Below are 11,801 nucleotides of genomic sequence, written 5' to 3' on the forward strand. Positions count from 1 at the left end.
TCCATATTCCAGAGAAAAAAGAGCTTGAAGCTCTGAAGCTCCTGCCCCCCCCCCTTTTTATGGGAGAAAGTCCCGTTATAAAAAGAGGAGGTGGGTTGAGGCTGCAGGAAAACAAAGAGCTTCACCACCATGGGGTCTGGATTCTGGCCCCGGACTTGGGGCTTTGGTGGGTGGGCAGGGATTTGGGGGGTCCATTTCCTGTCCAGGGTCCAGGCCGAATGATAGAAGAGGAAATTTATGGAGGAGAAGGCACATCAGGCTTGAACTATCCAGGAAAGAAAGGAATATAAGCTGGAGGGGCCACTTATAGAAATAGGTTAGGGGTCCAAGGAAAGCACCCCGAGAGGAGAGTGTGTCTGAGTTCGGAAGAGCCTCCCACACAGTCGGAGAAAATTCCTGGTGAGTTGCAAAGGGTGGTGTTGTTGGGGAAGGAAAAAAAAGTGGCTGATCCTGGCTGGGGCTCCCTGGCCCTGCCAAGCCCTGTCCTGGCTGCTGTCCCTCCACCTCTGTGGGCTCTGGAAGGTTGCGCGGCCCAAGGAGCATGCAGACTCGGATGCCACCTCCCAGGTCCTGGGTCCCTCTGGAACCTGCTCTACTTTAATGTCTCCACACCCACAGCCTGGCCTCAGAGAAGAGCTACCCAGGCCTCTTCTCCCAGTCTGCGAACCTGCCTCCTGACCAGCGGCTGCCATCCTGTCGTCTTCCACATTTATTGTTTTCCCTCCCTGGGCCCCCAGTTTGGGGGAAAATGGGGCCAGGATGGCTGAGACAGCACCTTTCTCCTAGTTTCAGTGTTTTCTGCTCTCAAACCCAAACTTGCCTTCCTCCAGGCCTATCCACTCCCCTCTTTCAGACAGCAAAGAAATCCACTGCCTTCTTGCTGCCCACTCAGGGCTTACAGTTTGGGGACCCACACTGAACTGTCCTTTTTGGTTCTGCGGGGACCTACATAGGGGTCCTGGTTTAGGCTGTTATTACCAGTCTTTTCTTGGATTCTCCTCCAGCTGCCCCTAATCATCAGACCCTGCCTGGCGGTACACTGGGTTTGGGCAGGGCGATCAGGTGACCCCTTCCATGGGGAACTCTCAGGAAACCTCCAGTGACCTCCAGGGTCCCTACTCCAACCTTCTTTCTTCCACTGCTTCCCAGCCCCTGCCAAGCTCATCACAGAGCCCCTTCCCAACCCTCCTCATCCTCTCCTTCCCCAGGCCATCTCTTTTCTAACCCTCAGCCCTCCTGCTCCCTTTTCTTTTTTGGCAGCATCTCAGCCAGTCAATTGCCCTCCCCCACCCCCAATTGATAAAAGAAGTTCAGGGGATAAACACAAAGTTAAGAAATTAACAGAGTATCTCCTCCCCCTTCTTTCCTCTCCAGGGCTCCCACCCCCACCCCATCCTCTGCTGTGGGAGAGAGAGCCCTCTGTCCCTTTCCTTTCTCCCCCAAACACCTCCCCCTTTAGGAAGCCCTTCAGAAACAGACAAATAAAATCTCTCCTGGTTTTAGGGCCTGTCTGAGAGGGAAGTCCAAGTTCATTTTCAAGTTAGACAGGAGAGCAGAGGGGGGTTGGGCAAGAGGCGGAGGAGTGTTGACTGGGGGCTGGAGTTGGCTTCCTTGCAGAGATCTAACAAAGGCCCCTTTTGGTCAGAAAGCCAACAAACCAAAAGCTTGGAAAAGGTATTTATCACTTTCGATCACTTCCTCCATCTTTTAAAGTTTAGACTTGGGGCTCCTAGAAAGGAAGTAGGCATGCACACAGATGCCACCTCCCAGGTTCATGGGTACCCCCCCCCCTGCTGCCCCCTCTCTCTTTCTCCCACCTCTCTCTAATTTTCAGTTATTTTAAAAGAGAATATGGAAAATAATATTTTCCCCATCAGGGCAAGAAGGGGCTGTGGATTCCAAAACAGCGTTCTTCTGGTTAAAGTGGATTGTTTAACCTCTCCCAGAGAAAGACTAAATATAAAAGGCATAGCTGAGGGCTGGACATTTCAACTCTAATTAAGTGAGAGACCCCATTTATGCCACCATAATGCTGTGAACTGGAGTTTGGTGGGGCCCTAAAAGGCAGATGGTAGAGGATGCATATATATTTCAACATGGGGAAGAGAGAAAGTTGTACTCCAAATGAATCACAGCCTAGTTCCCCTCATGACCACACACCCTCAGAAGTCATAGCAGAAGACATACTCTGATCACTCATTGAGCAGAACCCAAAAAATTAAAGGACCTTCAAAAAATGCCTTATCAAAAGAAAGAAAATTTAATTTCACCACCTCCAAAAAAAGGGGGTGGGGTGGAGTGGGGGAGGTGAATACCCAAGACTCCACTAAAGCGAGAAAAGAAACCCCTTTTTGAAAAAAAAAAAAGAAAAGCCACCCTTGCTTGGGATCTATGGAGCGAAAGGCAGGAGGGTACTCGGCACAAGAGTCCTGCTAGTGGTGATTAATTCGAACTTCCTAAAATATATATAATTTGGTGCAGTTTTAGTGACTGAAGGGAAACTATCCTTATGATATCCTTGGGGAGAGGGCGGGCATGCTCCCTTTCCTACTGCCTTCTCTTTTCCACCCAAACTTCCCTTTCTCTATGGAGTATTTAAAATAACTTTTTTCTCTTTGTTGTGGTGTTGTCTTGTACATGCAGCAAAGTCAATGAAACCTAAAGAACTAGAAAGGAGGATGGGGGCATTCATTTTCTCTCTTCCCAAAGATGACTGCACTCACTTGCAAAGTCAGAGAAAAATTAACTTAGATAAGAAGAAGTAGAGACCACCCGAGTTTTCAGGCACTTGGTGGACTTCAGCATTTCTGGGCAGAATGGTTGTTGAGTTGGGTTTTTGGACATTCCACATGCCGGGGAACATGTGTTGCAATGGATGTGCCTTGTACTTGGAGAGCATGGAGACATTTTCAGGTCAATGGTGACAGGGGTGCTGTTGAGGCAGGTTGATAGGGTGGAAGTGAAAGGAAAGGAAACACAGTTAGGATGTGAACTTGAAGAAGACGCCCATGAATCCAGCAACTCCAGCTCTCTCTAGAGGTGGCCTCCTCTCCTTTGGCTGGGCTACCATGTAAGCAAATGGATGGGAGAAAAGAGCATCCTCAAGTTTTCCAGAGATGCAATTCTTAAGGCTTGGGAGGAGGGGAACCTCGTGCAATCCCTTCCTTATTCCGCGGCTTTAGGAAAATTCTTTTCTGCTAGAATCTGCATTTGTGATTTAAAGCACTCCTACATAACTCTTTTTTCCCCCTGTGCTTGGCTTATTAATGAATTTCTCTCTAAAAAGTAATAGAGATGTACTTTTCTTTCATCTATTATAGACCTATCATCTCTACAAATAAGTATAGAATATATGGTTTGTTAAGGGAACTTAACAGATAAATACTAATATATGTCCATGGATACCCATATCCATATGATTAGGTAATCTTTGTAAAAATTTTAAAATATTCTCCTTGAATATGACAACATAGTCATGCTTACTTTAAAAAATTGTTTAAGTATTTAATTGTCTTTATGCTGATGCTAAGATGTATGAAGGGGGTTTGACAGACCTACAAAAAGGTATATGTTGGCACAGACGTTTTTAAATCCACCTCCTCTAGTGTTTTCTCTGATGCGGTTAGCAGTTAAATGGAAATTGTATTCAGGCGTATGTAGGGCAAAAATACTTTTAAAAACGTTATTTTGAAGAGAGAATAAAGACACCAGGTCTGAGGATATCCAGGAGCAACTTTGCCGTATATGATTCTCAGACCATTCCCCAGCCATCTTAGGGGAAATACGTGGCTGCCAGAAACCAAGTTGCTGCCTCACTCAAACGGGCAGAATCCTTGCTTTGGGTCTGTTCTTCGGCACAATGTTTCCCCTGCAAGGATTTTAAAAGATTTGGGTCACTCCCGGAGCCTGATTGGCGAGTCCCCTCAGGCTTTCCTTCTCCCATTAGGACCCAAAGTCCCTGAAGAGGTAGCAGTCACCGCGGCTTTGCTCAGTGCTCCGGGAGGAATGGGGCGCCAGCATCTCACGCCTTTCTCTGTCCTCTCTGGGTCGCTCTCAAGATTTCGAGAGTTCGTTATTTATTTTAATCGGCCGGTCTTTTTTTTTTTTTTAATGTGTAGTGATTATTTAGTATTAGATTTCAATAACTCCTATCAAGGTTATGCTTGGTGAGCCGCCTTCACACAGGATAATAAATGGCCGACACAGAGGACAGCGGGTTCAGTACCCGCTTTGGGAAGCCCCGCTCCACTCCCCCGCGGCGCCTGAGCTGATGCAGCGAGCGGGGCAGTCCCGCCCGCGATCCCGCTGGGTGCACTGTGTGCGCTCTGTGGGCACCTAGTGCTGAGCACACAGGCGGGTGTCTTTCTCTGTGGGGTGAGCAGACGCTAATGAGATCCCTGGGAGCCTGGGTGCGTGGGGAGGCGCGGGCTTACCCGAGCTGGGCATTCATGGACCTGCTGGTGTGGACAGATTTGGAGGTTTGGCGAGTTAGGTCCCAGTGTCTCCGGGGCTCCTGTGCCTATCTGCAGGGACACTTCCTGGTTGCGAATTTCTGTTAACAATCAACACCACCACGGGCAAGAAACAGCCAACTTTCTCTCCCTTCTCTCTGCCTGTTCCTGTGGAAAGGACACCTCCCAAAAGGAAAGAAGGGGAGAAAAACATCTTATTTTCTTTTTAAAAAATGTCCAGTCTTGAAATATGGAAGTGATAAAAGAAAAATCATACATCAACAAATGTTTAAAAAAAAAAAGATCGAGAGAATCCCTGGTTTAAAAAAAAAATGGGGGGAGTAAGTGAATGGGTGGGTGGGAAGGGCTGGAGGCCAGAGGCAGAAAAGCCATGAGAACAGACTTCTGCAAAGCTGGGTAAATCTTAGTTGGCATAGGGTAAAAGGGGGAAGCAAATTATTCAGATCATAGGCATCTCAGTGCTAATTTCTGTGTGGCTCTTTATTTGTTGCCATTTGCTGCATATAATACATATAAAGTGGCATGGTCATGTTTTCTATAGAAACTCTCAATGACAGTATCCCCATACAGTTAGACAGGTTTCAAATGGACTTCTAAATGTGGTGCCCTGTGGATCTATACATTTCCTGTACAGGGTGGGGCAAAAGTAGGTTTACAGTGGTTTCTAGGACCAATAATACAATAATTAATAAATAGTAAGACAAGAACAAACTGTGTTTTGCATACTCACAACTGTAAACCGACTTTTGCTCCCCCTTGTATTAAATCTTTAGAATACTTTATATTTTAAATAGTAGGGATAGGATCATAAGCAGTGGTGGCTTTCTCTTTTCAAACATTGCCAGTAAGAAATTCCCTCTCATTACCTTTCAAATCTTAGCCCAACCCTTTAAAAAAGGCTTTTCCAAATGTGATTCATCTTGGGAAGAAGAGAGCCCAATCCCGAACCCTCTCCCTGCAAGATGACTGCTCCCTGGATCTGGTGGTCTGGGCCTCTGGGTGCAGCCATTAGAGGCTGCTCTTTGCCAGATCCAGGGACACCCATTCTGTTTCCCCTCTGGCCTCTCAGGGCTCACTCCTCAGGGCCTGAACCAGTAGGGATTTCTCAGATGCTCTGCCCAGCTTGGAATATGGACCTGCATCTGCCGGTTCATGGCAAGTGGGCTGGTGCCCAAATTCACTCTGCAATTGCACATTCAGCCTAAAGATTCTGTGGAGGGGACTGGTCCTACCCAGCTTCGATCACCGTGGGAAAAACTATAACCCAAATATTATTCCTGCCAAGATATATATTTTCCATTAAGGTAAGTAGAGAATCTGTGCTTGAGCTCCCTTTCCCTCCCTCTGAATTTCCATAACTTTATCTAGCTTCGTGCCTTTTATCATAACAGAAACAATATCCTCCCAGACACCCCAGAAAGGCTCTGTCCTTGTACCACCAGGAAAAAATGCACGAGGACCCAGTCCACCATCCTGCAGAGCACACTGCCCCATCTCTATTAGATTTCCTCTCTTTTTTGGGGGGGGGGGTGTCTTTTTCTTGTCCAGCCATGATGAGTCCCCACAAGCAATCAGAATTCACCTTTTCCTAAATTACTCAAATAACCAAAGGTAAGTGGGAGGAAGAGTTGTCCAATGTCTAAAGACGATTTTGCTGTGTTTTTCGTTAGAGCACCATAGTATTGTCCCCCCACTCCCATAGCGAACCTTGCAGCTGGGACCCACCCCACACAGAGGGCCTGGAGAATGAGGTCCATGCTATCTGAACAGGGAGCGTATCTGTAATAACTTCAAAATCTTCCTTGGTCACAAACCCCTAGGACAATGAAGAAGCCACCCTAAGCACCTCCCTCTCCACCATTTCTTCAACCTTTACTTGGTAGCTTCAGTTTCAAGTATTTAAAGGGCCCCCTTCTCAAGGCCCAAAAGATACCTTTTTGTGGCCCTGGGGACAGAGCCTGCTCCACATGCAGGCTCATGGTGGGGGGCCACGGGGGCTTCATCGGAAAAGATAGTGGGGCCATCACCTCCGCATTATTCAAGTTTCTTTCCCAGGGCTGTTCAGAGAGCCCAGAAATACTGCCTTTCTATCTAATTCCCCAGCAGCTTCCTATTCTGCCTTCGAACACAGACGAACACAGACGGCCTCCTGCAGCCGAAATGGGGCGGGAGGGACGGCTGCGCCCTGAGCTGAGGACTGGCCTTCTCCTTCCCGCGCCGCAGCCGCGTGCGTTCGACCAGCGCTTTCAGGCCTGCGCTTCGAGGGGTGCGGGGTGCGGGGCCAGGTGCTCAGAGCTGCTTCTCGCCCCCCCCCCCCCAAAGTGACCCGGTACAGCGGCGCGGACGCGGCCCCGCAGAACCTCCCGCGGGCGGCTGGGGAGAGCGCTCCTCCCAGGGCTCCCCAGGCTGTTTCCAGACACAGTTCAGAGGCCGAGGTCCCCACGCTCCCGCCTGGGACCCGGCCACCCTTTTTCTCAGCCGAAACCAAACGAAATCTGCCCCCATCAGACCTCAGGACCCAGACCCGGTGGCGCCTGCCTGTCCACGTCTTTGTGGGTGTGTGTGCGTGTGTGCGCGTGTGTGTGCCTGTGTGCGTGTGTGTGTGCGTGTGTGTGTGTGTGTGTGTGCGCTTGTGCGTGTGTGTTTAAGGGAATCGATTGATTTAAAGGGGGCGGGGGAAGCCAAATGGGGAGAAATATGTACTTTCAAACATTGCTGGCGGAATGTGTGTGGGTTGGCGCCGCACTAGGGCCGGGCACCCGCGCCTCCCGCCACTCCCCGGCGCTGGGTCCGCTGCCCCGTCTCCACTGCAGGGGCCGCGCCCCTCTCCCTCATTCGCCCTCGCGTGGCGGTGACCCGTCGCCCCCAAAAGCCGTTTTACCAGAAGGGCGGCTCCCTCTCCGGGCAGCGTCGGAGTGGCGGGCGGTGGCCAGGGGACGCGGCCTAGCGCCCCAGCCACTCGTCTCCGGCCGCCTGGTCCCCAGATCTTCGAAGCCCTCGCAGCGGCTTCCGCGTGGGCGGCGAGGAGCGGAGGGGAGCGGGGACCCCTGACTTTCCAAGCCGCCCAAACCTCACTCCGAGCTGCTCACGCCAAGGGGCCGCAGGGTCCTTCATTGTGGCATTGGAGGGACGGGGAGGCATCTCAACGCCAAGTGTCTACACTAACGGATTGTTTTTTCCAAAGTGCTTTTCATTTATTTACTTAGGAAGCCTTATGTGCTCTTAGCTGGGAGGTTTGACAGACCTTCTCCTCCTCGTCCCCACTCCCCGCCGGCATTTGGTTCTTCCAGGAGCGGATGCTTCATACAAAACTTCAGCGAAATGAGGAGAAAGGAAAGTGCTCCCTGCACACAGGCATGAAGAAGGTAGTGACTGTCGCTGCAGAACAGAACCGCTGGGGGGTGGGGGTGGGGGGGTGAAGACTTCCTCTTTAATTTTTTCAATTGATTTCAGAGAGGAAGGAAGAGGGAGAGAAAGAGATAGAAACATCCATGATGAGAGAGAATCATTGATCCGCTGCCTCCGCAAGTTCCCCACTGGGGATGGAGCCCACAACCTGGGCATGTGCCCTTGACCAGAATCGAACCTGGGACCTTTCAGTTCGCAGGCGCTCTATCCACTGAGCTAAACTGGCTAGAGTGAGACCCCCTTTTATTAGCGAGGTTAAGGCCCAGGATATAGGTAACAGAAGGGATTGAGTTGCTTTCAGTGACCCATCCTTCGAAGCTGTTTGCTCCACCACAGGTGAAACTCCCCCAGAAAGTGTGGTGTGTGTGTGTGTGTGTGTGTGTGTGTGTGTGTGTGTACATATGCAAATTCTTATTGTAATGATCTCATTGCTACCAGATGTGTCTTCTGGTCCTTCAAAATGAGGCTTAAAAAAAATTAAATCCAATTTGGGAATTCATCTCATGTAAACTATGATTTTGTTTGGGATTGAAGGGCCAGGCAATTCCCCTGCCTTCACTGGATTTTACTGGCTTCTGTGTCCTGTGGCAAATTTTACTGGATTCTTTCAGTAGCAAAAAGATGGTGGTGTTGTTTGTTTGTTTTTAGGATTGCATCCACTTCCAGGCTTCCCAAGACCTACGGGGTTTCAGGCACATCTTCATTACACAAGAGGCCAGAAACTGGAGAAGGAGGCTGAGGAGTGGGTGGGTGGGGGAAATCAAGTTCCTGCAAGTGGAAGGTCTGAGTAGTCAAGTTACAGGAGACTTGTTCATCTTCATGGCCACCTGATTGTTGTCACTTCTGTTCTGTTTGCTCACTGGAGTCCTCTCCTTTTCTCCCCCATTCATCCATTCATTAACACACACCATCTGGAGGAAAGTCTCTTTGGAGAGTGATGATTTTTGTTGTTGTTGTTTAAGAAAAAAGTACTATTACAAGTATGCTCTCTACAGTGGTTGAATCATTGGAACTCCATGAGGATTTTCCAGGTTGGTCTCTATAGCAACTCCTCCCCCCAAATCTGGTAGTTCTTCTCTGGGGCTCACAGCTGGACTACATTTCCCAGCTTCCTTTGCAGTTTGATGTGGCCATGTGACTACTTTAGCAAATGATATGTCCCCATCCCCTCTCTCCCATGCTTTCTGTGTTTGGGTGCCAACCTTGAAGCCCTAGGGAACAGTGGAGACACAAATGGGAAGAGCCTGGATCCCAGAATTGCATGTAGAGGAGAGCTGTCCACTGATAAGAATCATTTGTCCAGCACTTTACCTGAGGGAGAAATAACATTCTATGTGTCTGAGCCTCTGCACATTTTAGAGTTTATTATTGTCATCCAGTCCATCCTTACTGATACTCTCTCTCTAAAAAACAAAATTCAACTTAATTTTTGTTTTCTATCACCCCTTAAAATGTCAATGGATGGTAGGTAATCCTTCTTGGTTCTCGGGTTTAAAACTGCAGGAGGCCCCAAGACTCTTCTACCCACTCTTAGGTAACAGACAGTCCTATAACAGCTTCAAGTCATATAACAGTTTTAAGTCATATACACAATTTCAAATCTGTAGTTAAAATGTCCAGTCCAATGTATCTTCAAGATTCTGAGTTTGATTTAATGTGAAATTTTCCTTCCCTAACTCTAAGATTTCTTCATCTTAGATGCCTGTAGAGGGAAGAGGGAGGTAATGTGGGGTTCTCTGTTTCTTAATCTTGTGTTTCTATTCCTCTCCCTATCCTCAACACTGTTTCAGACCCTCTAGTGATTCAAGAAGAGATTGAGAGAGTCAAGGATTGGCTTGAACAATGTTTTAGTGATTTTGAGTTGTGGAGATAAACCAACTAGATCAGGGCTACTGTAGTTGAAAACTACATATCACCAAATGAAGCAGAACTTTGGTAATTAGTTACTTAATTTGACATGTAGACAAAAGACTGTAAATCTGGACAATTTAAGAATTTAAGTAGATTATATGAATTATTTGGTTTGATATATTTCTAGATCTAAGTAAAGAATCACTGCATATTTCACTAGGTTGTGTAGAAACAACCTAATCAATTCCTTGAAAAGGTGGCTGGTATGAAAGCATATTCTCCAAAGGTGATGAGGACACATTGCTTTGAATTGGTTCACCCAAATTCCTCCCTGCCCATCCTCTTCCCTGGATATATAGACTAGAGTGACTCTCAGGAAATCAGTTCCTATCTTTTTGTCTCTTCCAACACTAGAAACAGGGCATCTCATTCCTGCAGTTCTGTTTTGCATTCTGCTTCTTCTGTTATGGAAATACAGCAGCTGTCTAATAGTCAGGAGGCCTGCCAGACTCTCTGGCACTTTTGAGACACTGGCATCTCTCTTTATAATCAGTGCCAAGCCACTAGGCCAGCTTTGAGGTCATCAGGTGGGAAGAAAGCTTGTCCAGCCATATCATGCCAAGTGGACAAGTGAAGTGTTAATGATGCAGTTAACTTAGTTCATGGACACTGCTCAACTACAAGATTTTAGGGCTGCATGCTGACAAAATAAAACTTCAATCCTTTATTGGATTATTTCCAAATATCCAGATATATGGCAGCAAGTGGATGGATTAATCAGATGACATTTTTCTCCTGCTTATGACCAGTTGCTTGGCATTACATAGACCCTTGTTGTGTGCATGCTATTGAGTGGCACCAGCATTTTCTAAGACTGAGCTGGGGGAAGAGTGTAGTGTGGATGTGGGTAGACAAAAAGCATTTAAATCTGTGAACGAGACTAATCTAAACTTGGAAACCTGCTTATCATTGTTAGCCAGCAAAGATTTTGGATGTCTATGATTAACAGCTAAATCAGTCTGGAAATTACTCTGGTCTTTGGAAAAATGCAGATTGGGTTAAATATTGAGTTATACGTCATGGATGACTACTTGGTCCACTTTCTCTGGATTATGTCCAATCTGCTAATTCACATTTTCAAGTCGATAATATGTTATATTCAACATCACCCATTTTTTGGGAGAACCGTTGAAGTGAAAAGGGCCTGACATTCAAAAATGAAACCCCTGGCTGGTGTGGCTCAGTTGGTTGGAGCATCACCTCATGCACTGAATGGTTGCCAGTTCGATTCCTGGTCAGGGTACATACCTAGGTTGGGGGTTCAATCCCAGGTAGGGATGCATATGGGAGGCAACCAATCAAAGTTCCTTTTTCACATCGATGTTTCTCTCTTTCCCTTCCCCTCTCTCTAAAATCAGTAAAAACATATCCTCCAGTAAGGATTTAAAAAAGAAAGAAAAAAGAAAAGGGGAAGTTGTGGGTCCATATAATGAGGTATATTATTCTGTCAGGGAGAGCTGTTAGATAATGGAATGGGAATTAAAGAGTGTGACATCCATTCCTCTCATGTAGCACTTTGAATACTAGATCTTTTCTAATTTACCTGAGCAGAAATGGATGGGTACTAGACTGGAGACAGGGGCATGTCCAAGATGACCTCTGAAGGCCCCTTTTATTTTTGCCTTTGGCTTCTATAATTTTCTGACAACAGCCATACCTGTAAAATGTGTCAGATTCAGTAGCAGGGTCAGGGGCTGCTGTCACTTGGCAGATTTCAACAACATGACCCTGGCAAAGACTTCGGAATAAAAACATCAGGAAAATAAACACTCAATGCTCCATAGCCAGAGGACTGGCTGGGAGCTGTCAGGTTGAAATACTAGTCTATTTGGGAAGGGAAAGCATAGGAGCAAGGCCTCTGACACTCCTCTGCCTCCTGGAAAATGCCCCTCTAGCAACAGAGCTGTTGCCAAACACATCAAATTAATTAAGAAAAGAGATAGAAGAGCTGTTATTAGGCTGAGCTTCTATTCCAGCCAGTTTGCTAATCTACACTCTATCAGGAACAAG

The sequence above is a fragment of the Myotis yumanensis genome, unplaced genomic scaffold (assembly GCF_028538775.1).
Source record: "Myotis yumanensis isolate MYYU_CA2020_CCGP unplaced genomic scaffold, mMyoYum1.0.hap1 SCAF_3, whole genome shotgun sequence".
Taxonomy (NCBI): Eukaryota; Metazoa; Chordata; class Mammalia; order Chiroptera; family Vespertilionidae; genus Myotis; species Myotis yumanensis.